Source organism: Cervus elaphus, chromosome 15 (assembly GCF_910594005.1).
Source record: "Cervus elaphus chromosome 15, mCerEla1.1, whole genome shotgun sequence".
Classification (NCBI taxonomy): domain Eukaryota; kingdom Metazoa; phylum Chordata; class Mammalia; order Artiodactyla; family Cervidae; genus Cervus; species Cervus elaphus.
This window is the reverse complement of record NC_057829.1, coordinates 68,871,806-68,899,476: the sequence shown is the minus strand read 5'-3', so window position 1 is coordinate 68,899,476 and position 27,671 is coordinate 68,871,806. Positions and strand designations below refer to the sequence as shown.

At 39.9% G+C, this 27,671-nt stretch overlaps 1 non-coding gene across 1 annotated transcript; it reads right to left on the bottom strand.

The window, feature by feature from the left end:
• Positions 1–3,367: 3,367 nt before the first annotated feature.
• On the bottom strand, positions 3,368–3,439 carry TRNAW-CCA. The gene has a single exon. It is a non-coding gene; the product is annotated as a tRNA-Trp (tRNA).
• Between the last annotated feature and the right edge of the window lie 24,232 nt (positions 3,440–27,671).

Genomic DNA, 27,671 nt, shown 5'->3' with positions numbered 1-27,671 from the left:
GTCTGCAGTGACTATGCCAGAGTAGGAAGCAGAACCACGACATTTCAAAAAGCAGCTTCCTCTTCCCAGAAATGGGATTTGCCCCCTATGCAGGGGCAAATTTAGCCTAGGGCCCTTCGTGATAACTGCAGCCAATTATATTTTGACCAATCAAGTCAGTTTGCCTGGGATTGTCCCAGTTTTATCACAGCAAGTCCCTCAATTTGCAATGACTATCCACCCCCAATCCTGCTCTGCCCTGCCCAGTCCAGGGCAAACCAGAATGGTCAGTCATGTTAGGTGATTTACAGAGATTTAAAGACTTCAGACCAGGGCGTCCCCTGTGGCTCACCAGTAAAGAATCCATCTGCAATGCAGGAGACACGAGTTCAATCTCTGAGTTGGGAAGATCCCCTGAAGGAGGGCAGGGCAACCCACTCCAGTATTCTTGCCCGGAGAATCCCATGGATAAAGGAGCCGGGCAGGCTCAGTCCATAAGGTCACAAAAAGTCGGACACGACTGAGCACGCATGCAGGCACAGGCTTCTGACCAGACAGGAGCCCTGTGCTTGGGTTCTTGCTGGTTGCTTAATTGTATCCTTTGGAATTTAAACAGTGGCATTTCTAAACAGTAACCTGCTTTAGCCTCTGGGAATTCTGATAAGCATATGCTAATAAATCGAAAAGTGGTCACAAGGATAGAAACAGAAATTAAGAGGCAGCTTAAAAACAAAACAGAGAACAGACGATCTAACTACTTGTAATTCAGAAAACACTAAATTCCTGCAAGAGACCACTCAAAGCACATGCCTATCTAGTGAGCATGGACTGGTGAAGTGTCCGCCAGACCAGTGGGAAACATAGAGGGACCCTCTACTGACCAGGGCAGTGACATCAAGGAGTAGACACGGTTAGTTATTCAAGACACCCCCAGTAGTATCTCACAAGGAACTTCGTCTACTGTAGCGTGCAATCCATTCTTGGGGAATTAATGAGTGAAGAATGAAGGCGAGAGAAATATACTGCAAATACTATGAAATATTGAGAAGGGTCTTCAACATCACTATTTCTAAATGTTTCTGAACTTGAATGCAAGTGGGTTTCCTTGGCCAACCTGCTCTCTCCCAGTTCTCATCCAAAGCACTATCCAACACGCTGAGTCCCTGGAGTCCATCAGATAAATCTGTGCAGTCTGCTCAGGGAGACCTGAATTATACTTGGGATGGTGTATAAAAATCAAACAGTCTGTACTGATCCCAGCCATTTTCCTGTCCTGAATTAGGTTGTTTGAGCTTAGACTTTATCTTTCTAATTTCACCATATGAGAGGGAACTCTGATGCCCCAGATCAAATCTTGCAATATCTGTAGTGGATCATTAGGTGAAAAGGCAGGAGGGCTGTGTTTTTTCAGAGAGTGGTTCAGTAGAAACATGACACGGGGAGTTTTCAGTGATATTAATGGGACTATGATTCACTTGCATGATATTCTAGAAATCCAAGTTAAAAGTGAAATAATTTATGGTTAATTTTGTTGCATTAACTGTGCTTATTTTTTAAAACATGGCACCTTTATGGCATAGAAGCACACGGTCATACATATTTAAGTTTAAGGTAATATTCTGCATGATACTACTTTATACTATTCATAGGACAGGAAAACTGGCTCTCCTGCTATTTCAAGGTCAATGAATAGCAGTTGTTTATATCAGTGAATACAAGTTACCCTGACATACATTGAAATCCATATGATGATGGATCATTCTGTTACATATTCTGTTGACATTTTATAACCTAAAATCTTATATACAATTATTGCATTTTTAAGCAAGTCTACAGCATAAGCTAATTCTGGGTAATAAAATGGTCTCATTAATTTACAGTGAATGATGGTCTTTTATTTAGTAAGGAAGTACATAGGATCAAAACTCCTGAGGTCTGTGGCAATCCTAGCTAGGTTACTGATGGGCTATATGAGTTTTGGAGTTTTGATCCACTGTTTTCAGTCCTCAGCAGCTTAGATTTACAATATGTAAAGTCATAATCACAAGACTAAGGGTATCAGATTCTACCCTAAGTAAACCCATTGAAGTGGGCGTCCCAGGTGCCAGTGCAGGAGACGTGGGTTTGATCCCTTGTTCAAGACAAGTCCCCAGAGGAGGAAATGGCAGCAGACTCCAGTAATCTTGCCTGAACAATCCCATGCGCAGAGAAGCCTGGCAGGCTACAGTCCATGGAGTAGCCAGGAGTTGGACACGACTGAGCTACTGAGCAAGCATGCAAACCCATTGAGAAAAATGTCAAAGTTTTATACAAATGAAAACCTATGCATTTCATGAAAACTAAATAAAGAATTAGGAAGATATAAGTGTACCTAGTATTGAGTGGACTTGACTTGTAATCTTCCTGTGATGATTCAGAATGACCAAAGGCAGAGCAGGCCCTGCAAACTGAAGTGGGGTGTTTTGGTTCAGTAGTAGTGCTACTATTTTTGGATTTGGGGATCAAGGTGCTAAACATTTTTAGTTTGGATTTAAATTTCCTCAAGGCTTAGCCTTTACTGATTTAGAGACCAGCTCCCATTGCCTTTCCCACCTCCTTTGCACAGAATGGTTCAATCTCACTGACCTCTTAATTCCTAGGTAGCAATTGCTACACACAATTTCAAACAAGCAAATCTTTCCTTAAAAATCTCAGATAAACAACCTTCAGCCTCGAAGAGAACTAGCACTTGGGAACTCTGGCAGAGAACCTCAAATGGGAGCAGGATGGAGCAGTCTGTTCCACACTGAATTCTGCAGAATTTCTCTCTGCTCTGACCAGATGGAATGAGCAGCCAGCAGGGAGCTTTAGTGGTCAGTGGAAGCACATGCTGAGATTAAGCATTTACTGTTGAGCCTCAGCTTTCTCACCAATATTATGAGGTAACTTGCTCATGTAGCTGTTTTTAGGACAGCCTGAGATCACTCATGTTCAATGTTGAGTGAGAGGTACAAACTATTGGGTGTCAGATACTCCAGGATGTACTGTACAACATAGGGAATATAGTCCAAACTGCACATGGAAAGTAATATTTATAAATTGCATAAAATATTAATAATACATTTTGATTAAAAGCCACTTAATACAGTGTAGGACACACAGTAAAGCACCAGGTATATATGTTTATCTGGTATTATTTTCTGAGCCTTTAAATTAATTCCATTTCCACAGTTATAACTCAAGGAACTGGATTCCTTTGCTTCATAGTTCTGCTGAAATAAAGTGAAGTCGCTCAGTTGTGTCCAACTCTTTGCGACCCCGTGGACTGTAGCCTACCAGGCTCCTCCATCCATGGGATTCACCAGGCAAGAATACTGGAGTGGGTTACCATTTCCTTTTCCAGGGGATCTTCCCAACCCAGGGATCGAACCCGGGTCTCCCGCATTGGAGGCAGACGCTTTAACCTCTGAGCCACCAGGGAAGCCCCCAATGGTTGTGCTACTGGCATGCAATTACACTGTCATTATTGTGATTATTTGTTTAAAATCTGACTCTCATTGGATCATCACTTCAGGAACACAACATCCTTGTCTGCTTTAGACCAGTATTGTACCTCCAGCTACCAGATGGTGCCTGGCATATTGTAGGTGCTCAATGCATCTGTATTAAGTTAATAAAAAAAAATGAGCTCCATGGAATTTATACCAATTATCACTAAGATCCAGAAAAGAAAATTAGCCAAAGTCACTATTAACCGCCTATGAGGGCTAATTTCCCCATCCTACCAAGCCCACCACATAGCTCTATGCAGGATGGTTGGTTCTGACTGAAGAAGAGCTCAGGCAACACATTTTACTGCTGTTTTGAGGAGCCTGTCATCAGAACCTCACTGCATCACAATTTGGCCTTTTGTCCAGACCCAGATGAATGTGGATGTTCACAAAGACCAGAGAGAGAGATTAGAAAGAGCGACCCTGACCCCAGAATCGGGGCTGGTGTTTATTCAGGGCTGGGAGCCTGGGGAGAGCAAAGACTAACGTAAGAACACGAAGTCCTGAGGAGCAGAGGTAAAGCCAAATTAAAAGGAGACATGGTGGTAAGGACAGAGCAGGGGTGTGAGCAGCGTGCAGGCGCTGTGACTTGCACGCACAGAGGGGGGTGCACTGCAGCATCAGGGGTCTAGTGTCTGAGCAGCCAGGCTACAGGCCGAGATGAGAGCCAAATCCTGACCTCATGACTTCTTGCGTCTGCATGACCTTGAGCAAGTCACTTGGCTTCTACCAAGTTTTTAATCCACACAAATGAGGGAAATAATATGAAACTCACAGAGTTGTTATACAAATAAAATTATATCACCTACCCAAATCACTTAACCACCAAACCATGAGAGCAGGTTCATATACGGAGAGCTTATGCTTGGTTATTAAAGATAAAAGGGGGTGATTCCCTCCTTAGAAATCTTATTGATTCTGAGACAAAAAAAGACAAAAGCAAAAGGCAAAAACTAACAAAAAATGTAGATATAAAATCAATAGCTAGTGCTATGGGAAATACAGAATTACACTGTGGAAAGATCATGGAAGATCATCTACTTAGTGTTCTCCAATTGAACTAATCATAAGAATTTCCTTTTAAAGAACACAGTTTCCAGACTTCCACCAAAATCAACTAAGTCACAGTCTCCTGGGGAGGAAGCTAGAAAGCTGGATTAACAAGGATATGAGGTGATTCTTATAACCTAGAAAGCATGCTTCAGCTTCATCTTTCCTAATTACTGGAAAGCCCTCAGGTGTGTTCCATGGACCAAAAGCAGCAGCAGCATCTAGGGACGTGTTAGAAATTCAGAATCTCAGGCACCAGGGCAGATCACTGAATCAGAATCTGCATTTTAAGATGACTCCCAGCTGATTTTTAAGGTCTGTGGTCTAAGTCATCCCACACACCCTTGGACATCTTCAGTGACGGAAAACACACTACCTCTCAGGAAAGCTAGTTCCATCTCTTAGTATCTCTGAGCAGGGGCCACCCCCTCGCCTGAGATGTCTCATCATGGACAATCTTCAGGACCTGAACCAAAGATGGTAACATGGATTGTGTGGCAGCTGACGTTTCCAGGGTTCCTAACGACACTTGTTTTTGTTTGTTTTTTTCCTTCTATGTCTCTTCTTATATGTCTCCAAAACAGAACAAAAAGCAGCAAGACGAGTGACATTTTTACAGGTTTGCAAATCACTTTAATGTTCAGCTAAACAGAAGACAGCCAGATTCTCATATCTGATTCTGCATTTTTTCTGATGTGATATATTGTTAGATTGAAATAAAAGAAAAAATGGCCACATATTGATGGGGGGAATATTTTGATAGTCTTTTGGCTAATGGTAGATATTATTTTCTGATCCTACATCAAAACTAGAGAAGTGGTAGTTTATTTTTTTAAAAAATAGCATCTTTAATCCCTGGTCAGGAATATTCTCTGGAGTAGGAAATGACAATCTGCTCCAGTATACTTGTCTAGAAAATTCCATGGAAAGGGGACCCTGGCAGGTTACAGTCCATGGGGCCACAGACTGTTGGACATCACTGAGCACACACACACATTAAAAACTTAGTTACAATGTGGAATCTGATGCTATATTAGTGAACTTTTACTACTCTATTAAAATCAGCTAACTAGTCTATCATACATTTTGGTAGCTCTTTTTATACCTTTGAATGGAAAATCTTGGATCATTGAATAATGAAGATATTCTAAATATAGACACATTTCATTAAAAAGTATCAAATGAATCCCATTCAATAATATCACCACAGATCTAATCAGAAAAGTCTTAAAATTTTGTTAATCTTTTAGGTCATGGTGGTTTAAACAAGTTTTCAGATTCAATTTTCTTAAACTTTTCATTGGTAACATCTATTCTAACTTGTTTTCCTTAGAGTGACATACTTACTGCATTTCTTTTAAAAAACATGTCTGTCACAAACTTAAGATGAATAATCTTGGTTTTCCTGCCAGTTGTATTAGTCACTGTCTCTGCTCACCAAGGCGTGTTCTTGGTGGATGATAAACTAGACAAAAATAAGTAACTTTCAAACTTCTGCACATAGAATGCTTTCTTAAAATGACAGCTGATGCACAAGCCCAGCCCAAAGAAGAGTTTGAATCAGATTTCCTCTACACTCTGGACACAGTGGCTCCAAGAGAGTTTATCAGGTCCTCTGGGCTTGAAGAAGCATGCTTTGTGTACTCCTAGAGAGTGCCACATCTAAACAAATTCTACATCTTAAAATCAGTGTTTGTATTATATACACAATTGTGGCTGATGTCTGCAGCCATGACTTATATGGTAAAGCCTCGCTAATTTTGAATAATGATGCTAATATGACTCAGTAACAAAACTAAATTACAGATGTTTTGTTAACAAAATGCAATTTTATTACTCTCAAGTGAAGAGTGTTTTATAAACTGAGTTATAAATGAATACTATTAAGCTAAATGGAATAAGTTTATGTAAAATTACAACCCACTATAGGCCTACATAACATGGTGATGCATCACAAACACATAAGTCCTTTAGCATAAGAGAAATAATTGCTGTGGTTGAAAAATTGAAAGCAGAGCAAAAAGGGTCTTTAGTTTATTGAATTTCTGGTTTTCAAAGCTATTACTTGTAATTTGAATATATCTTTAAATAGAACACCCTGAAGAATCAACAATAAAATAATTATTCCAATATTTACTTGAAAAAAATGAACAGTACATAACTGTTGAAAATATTAATTGAATATTTGTTGTTTAGTTGCTCAGTTGTGTCCGACTGTTTGCCACCCCATGGGCTGCAGCACACCAGGCTTCCCTGTCCTTCACTATCTCCAGGAGCTTGCTCAAACTCATGTTCATTGAGTCAGTGATGGCATCTAACCATCTCACCCCCAGTTGCCCCCTTCACCCCCTGCCATTAATCTTTCCCAGCATCAGGGTCTTTTCCAATGAGTCGGTTCTTCACATCAGGTGGCCAAAGTATTGGAGCTTTAGTTTCAGCTTCAGCAACAGTCCTTCCAATAAATATTCAGGGTTGACTTCCTTTAGGATGGACTGGTTGGATCTCCTTGCAGTCCAAGGGACTCTCAAGAGTCTTCTCCAACACCACAGTTCAAAAGCATCAATTCTTGGGCACTCAGCTTTCTTTATGGTCCAACTCTCACATCCATACATGACTACTGGAAAAACCATAGCCTTGACTAGATGCACCTTTGTTGGCAAAGTAATGTCTCTGCTTTTTAAAATGCTGTCTAGTTTGGTCATAGCTTTTCTTCCAAGAAGCAAGCATCTTTTAATTTCATGGCTGCAGTCACCATCTGCAGTGATTTTGGGGCCCAAGAAAATAGTCTGTCATTGTTTCCCCATTTATTTGCCATGAGGTAATGGGACCAGATGCCATGATCTTCATTTTCTGAATGTTGAGTTTTAAGCCAACTTTTTCACTCTCCTCTTTCACTTTCATCAAGGGGCTCTTTAGTTCTTCTTCACTTTCTGCCTTAAGGGGGAATGTCATCTGCATATCGAGGCTTCCCTGATAGCTCAGTTGTTGTCCAAGGGACTCTCAAAATCTTCTCCAGGACACAATACTGAAGCAGGTAGCCATTCCTTTCTCCAGGAAATCTTCCTGACCCAGGGGTCAAACCTGGGTCTCTTGCACTGCAGGCAGATTCTTTACCATCTGAGCCACCAGGGAAGCCTCAGCTGAATATGATGAGGGGTAAATTATTATTGCATGTATAGGTCTAGGTCCTTGATGATATTCAAAGACAAGTACTGAGTCAAACAAGGTTAAATGATGTATATGGGTCTAGCAGGCTTCAAAAACATAATATGCTAAAGCAGAGCATCTCAAACTTTCATGTGCTTATGCATTGCTTGTAGATCATGTCAAAATCTGGATTCTGATTCCATAGGTCTGGGGTGGGACCTGGGATTCTGAATTTTCCATGTGATACCAGTGCTGCAGCTCTGCGGACCACACTTGGAGTAAAAAAGTGCTTTAGTGCATCCAAACTTTATGTGAGCAAGCTGAATAGATATAATGAAACATTTTTGATTTTTCATATCTTTTATGGGAAGAAGGAGAAAAGTTCAAGGATTATTTTATTGAACATATGATTTACCTTTACTAAGCAGGAAGACCCTTTAAGTCCATCCTCTTGTTTGTTTTCTCATCTCACTTCGTCTAAGCACTTGGTAGGGGGCTTTTTTCATTAGAGTATAAGTGCATTATATTACATGGGAAGTCAAGTATAGAATTCCACAACCCCAGTTCTCTGATGTTGGCATAGGGGTCCTGTAACTGGCTGACTTAAAAACTTCTTGAGTATTTTCTTTAGGTAAATTAATTTTAATTCATTAATACTGTTTAATCAGTGACCTTGTTTAAAAATGCTTTCAGAAAATTAGTTGTTTTACTTAAGAGTAAAGCCAGCCACTATGGAGAACAGTATGGAGATTCCTTATAAAACTAAAACTAGAGCAATCGTGTGTGTGTGTGTGTGTGGTCAATTGTGTCTGACTTTTTGTGACCCCACGGACTAGAGCCTTTAGAGCTACCATATGATCAAGCAATACCATTCTTAGGCATGTATCTGGAGAAAACCATCCTTCAAGAAGATACATGCACCTCAATGCTCATTGCAGCATTATTTGCAATAGCCAAGACATGGAAGCAACTTAAATGTCCATCAACAGAGGAATAGGCCAAAGCAGATGTGGTGCATATATATAATGGAATATTACTCAGCCATAAAAAATAATGAAAAATGCCATTTGTAGCAACATGGGTGGACCTGGGTATGATTATACTAACTGAAGTAAGTCATATCAAGAGACATATCATATGCTATCACTTAAATGTGAAAACTAAAAAAAAAATGATACAAATGAAGTTATTTACAAAACAGAAACTGATACAGACTTAGATAACAATGTATGTTAATGGGGCAGGGGGAAGGTGGAGAGGAGGGATAAAATAGGAGGATGAAATTGACATATAAAATAGATAATCAGCAAGGACCTTCTGTACAGAACAGGGAACTGTAGTTAATATTCTGTAATAATCTACATGGGAAAAGAAACTGAAAAAGAATACATCTATGTATAACTAAATACCATGATTGTACACCTGAAACCAACACAACACTGTAAATCAAATATATGTCCAAATAAAAAATAAATAAAAAAAGAAAAGCCAGCAATTGCTCTTCAGATGCAGAAACTTATCAGATTTTAGGTTGAGTAGGTTATTAGAATGTGTATCATCTAAAAACCCTTGTTTTTCCTGTAAGGATATAGACTTTACAGTTAGTTCCTTTATCTTTAGTCATTCTTTCAATTTTTAAAGGGAAATGTGATCCTCAGTGCCTCTTGAATTTAAACACAAATGTCATTTATCTTGTATGCTTATGGCTTAATAGTCATCATATTGATATATGTGTAAGTATATCAGTGTAGAAACCACTTTATTATTTTTCAGATCCTTAAAATATGTGCATCAAACTGTGTTACGATGAGTGATTTAACAGTTTAACATCCAATAGCAATTAGGGTTAGGGGCATAACTTTGGCTGTTCACATTTATGTTCAGTGCCCATATGAACTTTGGTTCCCAGATAGATTTAACAGAATAGCCATATCATTCTAGAAAGAAATGTGTTTTGGGGAGCTGTAATGCAGGTTCAGGATCACAGGCTTACACAGCCTCTGATTATTGTCCACACAGGGCGCTGAATGGTCCCAGTGTTCTGGTGAAATATGCAGAAGACATGCTCTTCAGCCCCAGTCACTTGCCACTTAGCCCTGGTGAGCTGGCTGGGCTCCAATTCAGGTAATTGCATCCTGTCTACTCAAATTTCCTTTGCAATTTCAATCAGGTCCGTTATCCTCTTTAGCATGGCTGCCCAGAATGATAGTTCAGGATTCCCTTACAGCTGCTAAACAGCTGTTGTGTTCAACCCAAGAGGTGACTGTGTTTCAGTGCTGGGTAAAATGATTCCTTGTTATTCCTTTTCCGCATCACAGAGGCATTCTGAAGCTTAATTAATTTAGATGTGTACAGTTTCCGAGGGGCAAGTGAGAGCATAGATGGTTGACAGTAATTATTAAGCATTTTTAAAGAGTTCTGCACTTACCTTTGCCTCAAAGTGGAATCTGGGCATGATATGTTCCTTATACTATGATATTATCTGGTGTAAATTTAACAAGAAAACTATTGTCAGAAACCAGCATTGATTGAGTTATACAATATGTTCCCTCTTTTTATCACTTTAAATGATCTTCAAAATTAACAAAGCAAACTTCTCACTGAAAACTGCATTAATAAACTTTTCACTGATGGTTCAATTAACTAATTACAGGCATGGCAATGGTATTGATCTATTTGGTCCATCACTTCCTAATTTTGCTATATGAGTTTCTTTGCATGCACCTTGCTTGTGAAAAAAGGCTTCATTTTAAAAAAGGAAAAACTATCCGAAAACTTAGTGGCTTTAACAACCATCACTGTATCATATCCTATGATTTTTTGACCAGGAATTTGGTAATAGGTCAACTGGGAAATTCTTGTGCTCCACATAATGCAGAATAGGGTCAACTAGTGCTTGGAAGGTTCTGAAAATCTGAGACAGCCATATTTTGTTTTTATTTTTTTTAAACATGTTCAGTGCTTAGTCAGAGTTATCTAACCCTGACAAGTTTGGGCTCAGCTGAGTCCTCCTCCATTCAATCTCTGGTCTCTTCATTGGTCTCTCCAGCAGGAAGTCCAACTATTACATGAAGACCTCGGACTTGAAAAGCCTGAGACAGAAGTTGGCAGTTCTCTTAAAGGCTGCACCTGGAAAAAGCTCAATATCACTTTAATTTTATTGTATTTTCTTGGTCAAAGCAAAGCCAGGTCAGATTCAAGGGAAAGAAAAATAGGTCCACCTCTTAATGAGAAGATTGTGAACGAAGTATGAGCACCTTCAGTCCAATACACTGACCATCTTAATAATAGTATTCTTTTCCATAGTGGTTTCAAAGAGATCTGAGTTTTTCATAAGGGACACCTCTACAATTAAACACACAGACATTCAGATATAAGAATAGACTCAGTATCAACCTCCTAGCTTTAACAATGGCCGAAAAGACCTTTGGAAACACAGCCAATGCAGGTATTTCCTCAGCGTTAGTGTCTGTAAGAGGTGCTGACCACAGTACTTTCTGTTTCTGCTCTCTAAATGATACAGTACCACTCCCCCACACTATTACCTCAAATAAGCTTGCAAACAGTTTTAATTATTTCAGGTGTATTTACAGCTAAAATACTAACAACAAAAACAAACCACAAAAACAAAAAACTTGCAGTGAAAATAGGTCAGATATTATCCTTTTCTTTGCTGAGGAACTTGAAATAGAGAGGTAGGTAATTTGCTAAAAAGTCTCCAGGTAATGAATAATGGCCCACTCAGTCCAGGACTCCATCTACTTCACTCCAAATTCTTTCACCCCATTAAGATTTGACTTGCAATCTAAAAAACTGCAGATGACGTTCAAGGTTTCTGACTTCACTGCAATGACAATGCTTTTGCAAGGGAGCAAAGTTATTCTCAAGTTGAGATTCCCATTTTCATTCAGAAATATCTAAACTGGGACCGACAGCTACTCTTGTAGCTAGTTTGCTTTTTCAAGTGTGGAATATGAGAGTCTTGTGTCGTTAAAGAATGTTGTTTGCTTCATTTAGCCAAATCACAGCCAAAGATTCAAGACTGTTCCAGTCCTCTGTGTTTTCTCTTCATAAGCAAAGCACATTGTCTGCATTATTCTTGCCCTCTTGTCTAATGTTTCTTATCCTTTTTAGTCTTGAAGACTCAACCCTGTTCTCTCAACTGCTCTAGAAAGACTTCTCCCATTCCTTCAGTCCACATTCCACTTTCCCTTGAATTAAAGAACTTTACAGTCTGGAGCACGTATTATAAGAAATCCTTCACTCATTAAACGTGATAGTAAGTGACAGAAACAGGATTTAAACCCAGAACTAACTCCAGAAATAAAGCCTTGACCATTAGGTTATAACATTTTGTATTGTGTTATATGTACGCACTTACATGTACATGTATATGTGTGTATACAGTCATGCAGGAAAATGTATGGTGACATTTTATCTTTCAAATGTCATGTGTAGTGGCAAGGAACTGTGAGATTTCAGATAGAAGCAAAATAACTTCCTCTGATGTAAGATTCATGGCATTTGACACCAGCTTACCAGGGGAACAGTGAGTAGTTTGGTTTAACATGAGGAAGGTGTAGGTGAGCATGAAGTATAAGAATGCAGCAGGACAAACACAAAATATGCCATGAAATTTAAATGTAGTCATATAAGTCACTGCTAAGTTTTCAAAGGTGCTTAGTGTGGGTTGATAAGATCAGACATGAATTTCAGAGGACACATCTGTCTGCCTGAGCAGTAGGATGAATTGGAGTAGGATCTTGCTAAAGATACGAGTTAAGCCTCACCCTTTTAATTCCTTCCAAAGGACATTATGAGTCTATTGAAACAGTCCAAGTAAAGCAAAGTAACACAGAGACTTCAGTGTAAACCTATTCTTGACTTCTTTGTTGATTGTTTTAAGAATGCAGTTCTTGAATTGTTACATATTGATAACAATAGTGATATTTTTGTGATATCCTCCTTCTTTCATCAGATCTTCACATATATTATCCACTTTATTTTAAATGGACCACTGAACACACATAGCTGAGGATCACAGACTAGCAATGTACTGAGGGTATAGTTGCCATTTAAAATGTTTGGCTAACTTATTAACTAACATGTAAGCAGTCACTGTCCCTCTGTTCTCGGAGCCGTTCTCCATGGTGTCTCTATTCACAGTTATCAAACATAACTAATAATCACAGAAATAATGATAATAACTTCAAATAAATAAGTTATTACTATTCAACATCTTGAATATTTATTATACTTACTTATTAATATTTATTAATATTCAATATTATTTTATAAAGAAACTGAGGCATAGAAGGATAAATAAATACCCAAGCTTATGTACCCATTAGGGATAGAGCTGAGATTCAAATGTATGCATGATGACTCTGTTAGGGGAAGCACACTGACTGAAACCGCCCACCCCGGCCAGGCACCATGGTAACCATTTGCATGAGTTGTTTTATGACAGGAGGTCCTGATAAGGAATATGGAACTAATAAGCCACCACCAACTGGAAGAGTTCGGGAAAGGTCAAAAGGAGACACCGCGTGTCCGTCCACTTCCCAGAATCCCTCTCGCTAGCATCCATCTTGGCTGAGCGATGCGTGCACCACCAGGAGAGACTCTGAATTAGAATGATTGGCCAAAGACCACCCAGAAACTAATTCTATCACTGTAAAACCCGAGAGTGTGAGCCACGGCAGAGCAGTTCTCCTGGGTTCCCTCACCCTCCTGCTCTCCACCCGGGTGCCCTTCCCAATAAAATCTCTTGCTTTGTCAGCACATGTGCCTCCTCGGACAGTTCATTTCCGAGTGTTAGACAAGAGCCCAGTTTTGGGCCCTGGAAGGGGTCCCTCTTCCTGCAACAACTCTGCTGCTGCTGCTAAGTTGTTTCAGTCACGTCTGACTCTGTGAGACCCCATAGACAGCAGCCCACCAGGCTCCGCCATCCCCGAGATTCTCTAGGCAAAAACACTGGAGTGGGTTGCCATTTCCTTCTCCAGCAACAACTCTAGAGTCTCCCAAATCTAGATTGTCTAGTCTTGGTTCCCAAGTTTCTATGAGATAAGAGATCTTCCACTAAGGGCTGAAGGAGGAAAAGCTATATTTTTGTAAAAAAATATTTTTTGGACACTCTAATCTAAATAGAGCTGTTTGGTGATGCATGGTTATGTTTAGGATAAGAACCGTCTACCTTGCAGATCCTGAGTTTAAACTTCTTTGTGTTCTACTGAGCGTAACATGTCTAATGGCAAAAAGGGACCTTGAAAACCAGTAGGTGGAAAGAATCCAAATTCCCTTATCTAAAATAAGACACAATTTCTAAATCCCCAAAAGCTTCTCTCCCTCCTAGCAGTCGGCTGCCAGGATCAGAGTGAGTTCACCACAGCCCTGCACAAGATTTAACAGGGTAATTAGGAAATGTGCTGAGAATTTGGCTTGAGACTTGGTTCTGTTTTCGTTCTGCAGATTTTTTGTTGGTGGAAGCAGTTCAGGCAATCCATCATTTGCGCTTGGCAATGCCAGTGACACAAGTCAGTTCTTGGAATGCAGTGAGGGACAACGGTACTGAATGGGTAGCCAAGGATTGGCAGCAACCTATAGAGGTTTGAGGGATAATTTGGCTATGGTTACTGTTCTCTCAGATAACTCTTAGCAGCACATGGCAGGGGAAAAATGGAGCTTCCATTCCCCCAGTCTGTCTAGACTTTGCTACATTTTTAAAAATTTTTTGGCTTATTGTTTCTACATCTATATGCAGACTTTTCTTCTTATAAGAAAGCTTCACATGATATTACTAACCTTATATAAGTGAGAAATAGTATCTTTAGAATATGTAAATATATGGGTGAGATAGATCACCTTTCAAATGTTGGAGAATCATTTGCATTTATTTTTCTATGAGTATGTTCATTCCATTAAGCAAAGATCTGCAAAATTCTGCAGGGAGCTATGAAATGGGTGCCCACTTATGATGATTGTGGAATTACAAATGCTTATAGTGATTTGTCAATATCTAGTAAAAATTAAGTGCTCTTGACAATTCCATTCTTATGTATTTATCTTACAAACTCACATATGTACAACATAAGACCTTCATTGAAACATAGGTAAAATTAAGGTAGGAAACTATACACACACACACACACACACACACACACACACACGTATATATAGCACCTGGTTAAACGAACTATGGGAGGAACATCTACCTCCAGCCATGACGGAGTAACTGGTATGAGCTAACTCTCTAAACATAAATACTAAAAAGATATACAAAATACATGAGGCAATATTTTTGAGCACTAGATAATGGACTGTATAAGTTTGGGATTTCTGAGCCAAGGGAAACTAAAAAGGTGAGGGGCAAATTGTCCAACCATCTACCTGGGGATAATTTCCTGACAATGTACAGAGGGTTGGAGTTAAAGCAGGCTGTCACAGTCCTTTTGAATTGCTAAGGCAGAGATCAGAATTTGGGGGAGATGAAAAGGCTGAAATATACAGTGTGAGCTATCAAAAAGGAAGAGGGAGCTATGCTCAGATAGCTACAAAGAATCTACACAAAAGCTACATATACAATTATATTAGCAAACATCAGGGAATTGTAGTGAAAACAAGTAATATTTACAAAAGCATAAAAAGTAAGAGACATAAGAGATGTGGGTTTGGTCCCTGGGTCAGGAAGATCTCCTGGAGGAGGGGACCAAATCCAATATTCTTGCCTGGAGAATCCCATGGACAAAGGAGCCTGCCAGGTTACAATCCATAGAGTCTCAAAGAGTCAGACATGACTGAAGTGACTTACACACACACTTAGGTGTTAATATGCCAAATACAGATAATGATTTTACTCTAAAAATTATAAAACATTATTAAGACAAATCAAAGAATACTTAAACAGTGATATATGCCACAATAATGGATTGGAAGGTTAATTTTGTTAAGATGTCAATTCTTCCATAATTGATAAATAGATTCAAAGCAATTATAATCACCTAGAAGTGACTGTGGTAAAATCTACATGGGATAGCAAAGGAACTAAAATAGGCCAACTAATTTCCATAAAGAAGAACAAAGTTGCAAATTTCACACTATCCAGTTTCAAGATTATTACAAAGCTACAGTAATCAAGACATAGATTAAATGAACACACAAGAGTCCAGAAATACACCCACACATGTATGCTCAATTGATTTTTGACAAATAAATTAAGAAAATTCAACTTAGAAATTATGTTGGAACAACTTGAAATCCATATTAAAATAAATAAGAGAGAAAGAAAATAAACTGAGGCCACAGCTCACACTAACACACAATTTAACTCAAAGTGAATTATAGTCTTAAATGTAAAACTTTTCATAATAACATAGAGGACAATTTTGTTACCTTGTATTAGATCAAGATTTCTTAGATAAGACACAAAGAACATAAATCATAAGAGAAAAAACAGATATAATAAACATCATAAAATTAAAGCTCTTTGAAAGTTACTAAAAAGAAAATTAGAAGATAAGCCACAGACTGGGATAAAAATACTTGCAAAAACTCAACTATTTCAAGTACATGTAGAGAACTGTCACCACTTGAGTAAACAAACAATCCAATTCAATTCAAGTGGGAAAGGGGAGTATTTTCAACAAATAGTGCCAAAACAACCACATATCTATATGGGGGAGGGAAGGAAATTGACTGCCATATTACACCACGTGCAAAAATTAACTTGAAGTGAGTCATCAGTTCAGTTCAATCGCTCAGTTGTGTCCGACTCTTTGTGACCCCATGAATCGCAGAACGCCAGGCCTCCCTGTCCATCACCAACTCCCAGAGTTTACTCAAACTCACGTCCATCGAGTCGGTGATGCCATCCAGCCATCTCATCCTCTGTCATCCCCTTCTCCTCCTGCCCCCAACCACTCCCAGCATCAGGGTCTTTTGCAATGAGTCAACTCTTCGCATGAGGTGGCCAAAGTATTGGAGTTTCAGCTTCAGCATCAGTCCTTCCAATGAACACCCAGGACTGATCTCCTTTAGGATGGACTGTTTGGATCTCCTTGCTGTCCAAGGGACTCTCAAGAGTCTTCTCCAACACCACAGTTCAAAAGCATCAATTTTTTGGTGCTCAGTTTTCTTCACAGTCAAACTCTCACATCCATACATGACCACTGGAAAAACCATAGCCTTGACCAGAAGGATCTGTGTTGGCAAAGTAATGTCTCTGCTTTTTAATATGCTGTCTAGGTTGGTCATAACTTTCCTTCCAAGGAGTAAGCGTCTTTTAATTTCATGGCTGCAGTCACCATCTGCAGTGATTTTGGAGCCCAAAACAATAAAGTCTGACACTGTTTCCACTGTCTCCCCATCTATTTCCCATGAGGTGATGGGACCAGATGCCATGATCTTAGTTTTTTGAATATTAAGCTTTAAGCCGACTTTTCCACTCTCCTCTTTCACTTTCATCAAGAGGCTTTTTAGTTCCTCTTCACTTTCTGCCATAAGGGTGGTGTCATCTGCATATCTCAGGTTATTGATACTTCTCCCGGCAATCTTGATTCCAGCTTGTGATTCTTCCAGCCCAGTGTTTCTCATGATGTAGTCTGCATATAAGTTAAATAAGCAGGGTGACAATATACAGCCTTGATGTATTGCTCTCCCAATCTGGAACCAGTCTGTTGTTCCATGTCCAGTTCTAACTGTTGCTTCCTGACCTGCATACAGGTTTCTCAAGAGGCAGGTCAGGTGGTCTGGTGTTCCCATCTCTTGAAGAATTTTCCACAGTTTATTGTGATCCACACAGTCGATGGCTTTGGCATAGTCAATAAAGCAGAAATAGATGTTTTTCTGGAACTCTTTTGCTTTTTCGATGATCCAGCATATATGAAGTGAGTCATAGACCTACCTAAATGCAAAACCTAAATCTATAAAAAGCTTCTATAAGGAAATATAAGGAAAAATCTTTGCAACCTAGAAGTAGGCAAGGATTACAAAGCACACAAGAGAAAAAACAAAATAATTTTGGTAGATTGAACTTCATCGTAATTAAAATCCTTTTAGATTGAACTTCAGCATAATTAATGCCAGACAGAATTATGCCCCAATCCCTAACAAAAAATCCCATGTCTAAATCCCCAGAATGATTGTGAATATTCTACCTTATATGACAAAGAGAACAATGCAGTGTCTAAATTAGGTTAACAATCAACATACCTTAAAATATACAGACTATCCTGAATTTCTGCATAGACAAAGTGTAGTCACATGAACCCTCAAAAACTGAAGAGAAAAAAAACAGAGGGAAAATCAGAGAAATGTGAAGCACAAGAATGATTTAATGTTGCTGGTCAGAAGATATGGATAGGACCATGTGTTAAGGAAACAGGGACCTCAGTCCTACAACCACAAGGAACTGAATTCTAATAACCTTAGTGAACTTGGAAACAGATTCTTCCCCAGGGCTTCTGGAAAGCTACACAGCCTTGTTAACACTTTGGTGTTGTAAGACCCTTAACAGAGAAGCCAGTCACACAGTGCCAAACTTATAACCTACAGATCTGAGAGTTAATAAATGGGTGATGTATAAGGCCGTACTGTTTATGGCAATTTGCTACAAAGCAATAGAAAACTAACACAGACACCATTAAGAAAGTGAAAAGACAAGCCACAGAGAGGAAGAAAATATTAGCAAGATGTAAATGGAATAAAAGACCTGTATCAAGAATACATACAGAACTTCTGCAATTACTTAACAAGAAAACAAACAACATGATTTAAAATTTGAACTGGGCTTCCCTGTTAACTCAGTGGTAAAGAATCTGCCTGTCAATGCATGAGACGTGGATTTGATACCTGGTCCGGGAAGATCCCACATGCTGCAGAACTACTAAGCCTGTGTGCCACAACTATTAAGCCTTTGCTCTAGAGACTGTGAACCACAACTACTGAAGCTCATGTGCCCCAGAGCTCACACTCTGCAACAAGAGAAGCAACCATAATGAGAAATCTGTGCACCACAACTAGAGAGTAGTCCTTATCACCACAACTGGAGAAAACCCCCTGCAGCAATGAAGACCCAGCCTAGTCAAAAATAAAATGAATAAATAAAAATTTTTAAAAAGCAACTTAAACAGAATATTTTATAGAGAGTTCATGAAAGACAATATGTAAATGAACAAAACCATGAAAACATGTTGAACATCATGAATCATTAAGATTCAGATCAAACACATGTTGAGATATTGCTGAATATGCATTAAAATGGCTACAGTTTAAAAGACTAGCCGTACCATGTATTGGAGTTCATGATATAAGTGGAATAGGTATACATTACTAGTAGAAAAGAAAAAAGCACTACAGAGAACTACCATCCTGCTTTTTCATTCTTGGATTCTTGCCAAATATAATTGAAAACATACAAATGTTCATACATTTGTGAACAGAGAACTACCATCCTGCTATTTCATTCTCAGATACTTGCCAAAGACAATTGAAAACATACATGTTTCATGAAACAAATTCATGAAACAAATGTTCATACAAAAACTTGTTTGCAAACATACATGGAAGATTTATTGGTAATAGTTGAAACTAGGGGAAAAAATCCAAATGCCCATTGACAGGTGAATGGATTTTAATTTTGAAATTGTGGTATATATACACAATGGAGTACTACCCAGCAATTAAAAGGTAGTGGACTATTGATACACACCAAAAAATGGATTAATCTCAAAAAGGTGATGTTAAGAAAGCCAGACCTTCCTTAAAAGTACATCATGACAGATTGTATTTACATGAAATTCTATGATATGCAAACAGATCTACAGTGACAGAAGCAGGTCAGTGCTTGCCTGAGCATGGGGATGGAGAAAGAGAAGGATGATAAAGCAGCATGACGAATGTTAGGGTGATGGAAATATTTATTACCTTAATTGTGATGATGGTTTAACAGGTATATATATATATATGTCAAACTTTATCAAACTGTATACTTTAAACATTTGCAATTATTATACTTCAATTATGTCTCTATAAAGCAGTTTAAACAATTATATGGCCCACAAAGCACATCTTCCAGCCAGAGAGTCCTGGCTGTGGTCCAGTAGTTTAAATTCTCAGAACATGATAAAACTCAGAAGGACACTGAGATAACTAGGATTTTGTCACAGAGTGACCCAAGTTGGGATACCTCTGAGAAGCAGGTGGGAAAAGAGGGATCTCCTCTTCCCCATCTCTATAGGTAACAAGAAAAATTAGCCTCCTAAAAAACTATTTGCTATGGCTGGTTCCCTCAACCCACTTTGTCCTGAGCCACTGAACTTCACACCGGGTGCTGTGAAGTCAGGGGGATTTCTCAAGTACAGGACTTAGTCCTTAGGATTCTAGAAGACTATATCTGGGCCCCTGCTGTTATTAAGCATTGCCTTTGAGTTTGTTAGTGGTGGCTGACAGAATTAGCTAGAGCCACATTTCAGGGAGTCCCTCGGTTTAAAAGATAAAGGAAATTCCCTGAGGAATTTTCTAGCCAGCCCCAGAGTAACAAGAGGACTTTATCACATCTGGGAAAGAAAGAAAATTGCTCTAATCATGTCTTTTGAATTTTTTATGCCAGAGTCTACTTAGAGGCCTTTGTATCTGCTGTTTCTGCCTAGCAGGGCTAGTTTCTCAGCTCAGGGGTCCCATGAAGGCATAGCTGATTGCTTGAATAGAAACCAAGGAACTGTCAGTGCCAGGGAGAATCTGCCTCCCCCTGATAGAAGCATCGCAGCAGAGCAAGACAGACCAGTCTCCATCCTTCCTGCAATGTGCTTCAGCCCTGGCGCAGAGAACAGCCAGCTGCAGAGATGTTGATCCTTCCTCCACTAACAGAAGCAGTGCCAGCTGGGAAAACAAGAGGACTTAATATCTTCTCTGTCCTTGGCAGCCAGATCAGCAGGTACCTCAGATAAGGGTCCTCATGTGACATTGTTCCTGTTTGCCTCAAGAAATCCTTAGTCTCCACAAAAAGCAACTCATTGCCTCTGAAGTAGGATAAGTCATCAACCTCTCACTTCGTCATTTTCCCCATCATTTTCACATTCATTTATTCAATAAATGGGTAATGGATACCTACTTTGTATAGGTCACTCAGGAATGATTGGTAGGGAACAAAATTAAAATCTAGATCTGCTAGAAATTGGAACAATGATTTCTTTATATCATTAAGATTATAACCTGCCATCTTTGAAACACTTTCATGCACCAGCTGTGTTACAGACAAGATTTGCTCCCTCATAACACAAGATAGGTATTATAATAAGCATTTTACAGTTGGCAAAACAAAGGTTAAGGAATTCATCCAAACTCTCAGTTTAATAATTTGACACAAATTTAGAAATATCTCAAATCATGCAGTTTCCACTCTATCAGGCACCTCTGTCAGTTACTCAGTCTCTTTCAAGTGATTTTTATATGGTGATGCTCCCTGATTTATAGCACTTCTGTAAACAAGTTCATGTTATTTTCTTTAGGACATTTATTGGGGCACTAAAACAGTAAGGTGACATCTGGCTGCACAGGCCTTTGGGGAATTCCCATGGGTCATTTTTAGGTTCTCAGCCTTTAGGTTCAGAACTCAATTTTATCCCAAATAATTTTCTAAGGGCACAGGAATCTGATATATGAATAAGCATTCTAATTCATTATTTAAAATGCTAAGTAGACCCCAAAAATAGAGAAGAATGTTATCTATACTGACTCATCCATTCCACAAACATTTATTGTGTACCAGGTACCAGAGTAGTTCTAGACGGTGAGGATAAAACAGAAAATATGAGCAGCAAAGAGCCTGCTGTCATGGTGATTACAGTGTCAGTCCAGATGACTCTGGTTGCTACTTAGGAGGAAAACAGTTACACAGGCCACAGGACATTTAGCTTTGACTAGGTAGAGCTTGCGATGTTTAATAGTTGAGAGCCAACTGTTTAATTTTCAGTCATTTTGTGAGCTAGTTGATGTCAGTTGGTAGCTAAAAATCAACCATGATCAGTATATTTACATCATGGAAATTGGCAGACTTCACGTTGGAGCATGTCTTTCCTCTCCCCATGAGAGCTGGTTGGTAAAGATTTACTGGCGCATCGCTGAGTATAGGAGCAGAGGATGGATACACAGACCAGAGGAGAGGCTGTGACTTCCTAGCATTCTAGAGCCTGTAGTGAAGTTTCCAGGTTAATAGAATGCAGATGGTAATAAAAGTCTTGGGCAGAGTGATGAAAGCGGAAGACTGAGAAAAGAGGTTAAAACACATACACACACACACACAGAACAGGGGGTGGTTAGGGGAGGAGAAAGGGAAAAACAAGGGCGAGGTAAAGAGATTTGAACACATTGGCTTGAAGAATCAGGAAGGAGTTTTACAAGGGAAAGTGTAATAAGGCATTTCCAGAAGGAAGAGTTTCACTTTGCTCTGTTAATCTTTTAAAATTATTGTTTAGTTTAGAAAGTGTCCAGGAATTTTGGTGCCTGGGATGAGGTGAATCACTGATACACTTGGACAAAACACTTTCAAAGATTAATGGGGAACAAAGTTAGATGTATAAAAGTCAAAAGTTGTTGGGGGTGGAAGCACAAATAGCAAGGGTAACGAACCAGAGAGTTCAGGTCTGATGAGAAGCCCTTCCCTTCCGGAAAGGGGAGAGCTGGATAGTTTTCTTCCAAGACACTGCTTGGACCCTCGTTCCCTTGTCTTCGTGCAGAAACTATCCTCTGTTAGCACATTCCATCTTTACATGGAGGGTGCAGAAAGCATCAACTTTAGCTCTGCTAAGCAGCCATACTCTCTTGAGATGGATGAGACCCAAATTATTGAACCTGGAAGTTCAACTGCTTATCATTTAGGGTAGGTTTTTCTACAGATGGCTAATTTCATTTCCTGCATGTTGAATTTTTCCTAGCTCTTGGCTTAGAAGGGAATCTAAATTTCATGCTTAGGGAGTACCTTGCCCTTACCTATGAACATATGCTCCAAGAGAGAATATTTTCTCTGCTCATTTTTAACTCATAAAAGATGCAGCAGGCTTGGGGCAGGGGGGAAGAAAAGTATGAAACTTACATGGTCTGTCTAGCAGTAGCCATCCCACCACCTTCTCAGAGGAACTGCCTCATCTCTATGTACACCAGGAGGAATGGTCATCTCTACACAATACTCCACTAGCCAGGTCTCAGCTGATGGGGCTAGAGTTGGACAATCACTCAAAATCTGCACAAAGACAGTACCTGGCTCGTTCAAAAAAAACAACTGCAATAACAAGATTCCCTCTATCTGAAACTTCCTTCTAGAACTCTCAGCTTGCAGGAGCTAGAAACTTTCTTCTAGGACCCTTACAGTTGCAGGAGCATGTGCTGGAAAAGCAAGTGAAAATAGAGAGGGCTAAGAGCAAGCAGAGGAAATCAGAGATGCAAGATGATAGAGATTAAGACCCTATTTTCACTGTCCCCAAATAATTCTCAGAGTGGGAAAAAGAAAAGAAAAACTTGTGTTAAGGGTTCATTGCAAATGGGAGAACAGGAGAATGAGAAACAGCAGCTAAAGTCACAATGTGGGGGTAGAGCATTTCTGCCGTAATTGAAGGGCAGCCTGATTTTCTGTCGGCAAACCAAGGGCAGCTTGGACTCCCATAGATGATCACAGGGTGCGTGCAGCTTACCTCTGTTTCTAATCATTAGTTCATCCCTACAGGCAGTGTACATATTTTAGCCCACTTGGAAGGCTGGTTTCTCTCTGCTACAGGGCCATAGTCTGTCACTACCTCTGGGTTGTAACTAGAGGGATATACTGATTTGGTCAGGATAATTCCTATAAAATGTAAATGTATTTTGTTTCATTGAGAGTTCCAAACCAAGTCACAAGAATAATGTACAGACCAGAGGCACTCAGATTAGCATTTGATAAATGGGTGCTAAGTGGGGTGCAAGAATTCTCTCATATAATCCTCAGATAGTACCATGGAACACCTACTATTATTGCTGTTTACACTTTGAGATGAAAAGAAATTAAGGCTTAGTGATGTGAATTCACTTGCCAAAGTCACTAGCCAAAGGTGACAGATAAGACCCAGTTCTACTTCTGTGGTCTTCATCTTTACATCAAGGAGAGGCATAATACAGAAGACCCCCCCTCCCACCAAAACTGATCCAGAATGCTAGCAAGAGCAAGGCAATCAATAGTTAAAGTTACACATTCACCAATCACACTCTTAGTAGTTACGGACTTTGGGGAGAACAGTTGCAAAGAAAAACCTAGAAAAGCCTGGATTTAATTAAGTAAAAGATAATGTATGAGTGGATAATTTCTTTATAACATAAGGGTCCCAGGTAATATCTTCCATGTATATATATAAAAACATATGAGTCTGGGTGTGTATGTATGTGTGAATATATATTCAGACCTATTGATGCAAAAATAGAGAAATTCACGGGTCTTATAACAATTATTGTCAGGAACAATGAGCTGGTCCTACTTAATTAGCAATAATTGAACAAGGTAAGATTGTAGTGTTTTCTTTGTCAAACAGAGATGTTGGAAACTTAATTAGCAAGAAAATCTCTGAAGTTGTGGGTCATACCTCCTCTCTCCAGACAAGGGCTCCACAAAAAGTTTGTGCAGTGATGAAAATCTGGAGTTAAATAATGAAGCAGGTCTCCAGTCCTTGGGAGAGAAGCAGGGCAGCCTTTGAAAGTGTCACTGTTGACTGGAGAGAGGGAAGAGAAAAAATATAAGCGTTCCATTCACACACCAGATGTTCCCAGTAAACAGTCACTTTCAAGAAAGCTCAGCTTGTGTGGTCGGTAATCACTCTTGAGATTGAGGGCTTAGCAGCCACAGAAGAAAACTCCTAGTAGAGGCAGGGCTGTTGCTGTGATAGGCCATGACACCACAGATGTGCCCCATTCAGGAGGAGGTCGGGGTGTTATAGAGAGACGGTGACCCATCTGGGGCAGGAGCCCCAGTGAGGAATTAGCAGCCAACACTCACAGAGGCTGGTGTTGGGCGCACTGCTGTAGTCAAAGAAATGCAAACAGGCACAGGGAAAAGCCAGGAAATTGCTTTCATACTCAGCTCACCGCTGTAGCAGCTCTGAGCTAGTATATTAAATTCATTACAGGATGGGGTATCGCATTTGATACAAACAATGGCCTGACAAGACAGAATGGGCAGACATCATTTCTCTTCAAAAACTGAATCCTATTTTATAGAAAAGGAAATATGGCCAGATAGATGGAATACCTAGCCAAAGACAATCAAAGAGTTTGGGAAGACTTGGAACTAGAATCTAGGACATCTGACCTCAGTTCTTTGTCCATTTCTGCTACATCTCTCTGTCTCTTGCCTCTTTCATGGTGAAAGGGGAGAAAAAAGTGGTGATAGTACAGTTCCAGGTTGTAGAGCAAACACATGGGAAACAGGGAAAGTGGAGGAAAATTGAGCTGGACTTGCTAGGAAGGCTTGCTGAGGGAGTCACAACTGGGCTGGATTTAGATGGATGGAGAGAGTCTGAGAATTTCTCAGGCTCAGGTAGTCCAGAGACTAGAACAATCCTGGGTACATCTGGGGTATAGCATGTGGGTCATTCTGGAGAAGGGCTAGATTTGCAGAAGCGTCGTTCAGCTGTGTGTATGTGTTGGGAAGAGTGGTGTAGCTTGTCTTTCCTCTCACTTATCTATGTACCCACAGCATGCCCTTTTCCAGCTTCTAAATTCAGCTGTAGTTTCTGGTTGCATTAACTCCTGAATAATTGCTCCTACATGGTAGAGAGTTGCATGAAATTGCTCTCCTCCACCAGATGAAGAGGAATAAAGCTCTTTCAACTCAAGATGCAGATGCTATGGAGCAATGGTAAGATTTTACAGAAATAAGATGGTGTAAAATAGGACAGTGTATCAAAAACACCCCACTCTTGTCTCAAACACTGCTACCTGAGAGGTTCCCGAGAGTCTCACAGGAAAAGACAAAGGGAAACCAATTACTACTTTCTTATTCCTAAGACCTGGGCCACAAACTCTAAATGCGGCATCTTTTAAGAAACCTGAGTGATACCTGTGACTTAGCCTAGATATTTATGAAGCCTCTCTATCAACCTTTCCTGGGAGCACCAGTGAAATCACAGGATATAATGGCTCAATCTATTTTAAGAAAATATAGAAAACTACAAGAATGCATACAAAAGAAAACATTTTGCTGAGGGCCAGCCACCTCGTAGCAGTACAGTGACCCCAGTAACTAACCAAGGAAGTTCAGCCAACCTGTGTTCTAGAATCTATAACACCTAGAATCTAGGTAGAGCAATCAGACCACTTTCTCTCCTTCTTTGAAGAGAAGTAGGGACAGGGGTATCAATGGGAAGTTTCTGTCAACAAGAAACCACTAGGCTAAGCTGAGACACCAGGCGATTATAATAGTTCAAACATGCAGACAGAAAAACAAACCCAAGTGGACAGCCTGGATTCATGTTAGAAAGCCAAAGGGACCCTGGCATGGTAAGTTTTGATGGGGAAGAAAGCGTTAGGGGAAAGAAGTGGATCACGGGGCCTGGTATTGGGTGCTGGGAGTTTCTACACAGATATTCTGCTTATCCCAACTTTCATCCTTCTACCTATACCTTTGTTCATCTTTATTTTTAGGCATGGGTCTTATAGTGAGTTGAAATGGTGACCTTCCAAAAGACATAACCACATAGAACCTGTGAATGTGACACATTTCTTAGCTGGAAAAGGGATCTTTGCAGATAAAATTAAGGATCTTTGGATGAGATTAATCACCCTAGATTAATCAGATGGACCCTAAATCCAATGACACGTGTCCTTATGAGACAGAAGGGAGAACGCACAAACGGGCCATTCAAAGATGGAGGAAGAGACTGGAGAGATTCAGGTACAAGCCAAAGAATGCCAAGGATTGCCAGCAGGCAGCAGAATCCAGGAGAGAGGCAGGGGACGAAGTTCTCTTCAATGTTTCCAGAAAGAGCCCAAACTTGGCCACACTCCGGTTTTGGACTTCTGGCCCTAGAACTGCGAGGAAATCCATTTCCATTGTCCTCGGTCACCTGGTGTATGATAACCTGTTAGAACAGCCCTAAGGAGAGGAATACAGCCTATTGGGTGATGTTCCATGGGAATATCATGAGTAACAATGGTGTGGGTGGATGGATGACCCACCAGGATGCTACTTGCCCAGGTACCCCAGCCATCAGAAAACAAGCTTACCAACCAGCATTGTAACCTGCACCAAAATGTGGGGGCTTCCATAGTCCCTCTGGGGCCAGCCACCCCCCACACAAGCTTCAGGCAGCAATGGGGTTCCAAAATATCCCATTAAACCCAGCTCAAGCACATCTCAGGGCCCCTGGGAAATATACTCAAATGACAGAGACGTTCTCCTTTTTGGCAAAGGTCTTTCATCAAGCAATTCTGAGTGTATTTTCAATCATTTTCATATCACAATGAAGAGACAAGCCCTGTTAGTGTGTGTTCGCTGAGCAAGGGAAAAGAAAAAAAAAAAGGCAAACGTAAAATGCAGCAGCTTGGTACACCCAGGGACTAGCTGGGGCTTGGAGCGTCCATGAATCTCAGCAGTAGCCAGCGAAGTGTAATTCAATCTTTTTAACTTCATGATATATATTCATGTCAGTGGGTTTAAGATAAGGAAAAGACTTTAGTGAAAAATGAAACTTCTGATGAATAACTTGGAGGACGTTGAATAATATACAAATATTTCTTTCTCCAGTCAGAGAGATGCCAAATCCTGCTGAATTTTCAGCCCTGTCATTGCCATTCTTTTCTAAGGAGAACAATTTGGGAGGAGGAAAGAAAGGAAACCTTGGCATTTGGGGAAGAGGGAGGGAGGGCGGACAGAGGGGGAGGGGAGAGGCCAAGAGAAAGAAGGGGAGGGGAAAAATCTCAGCACGCCATAATTGAAAGATCCTAAAAGAT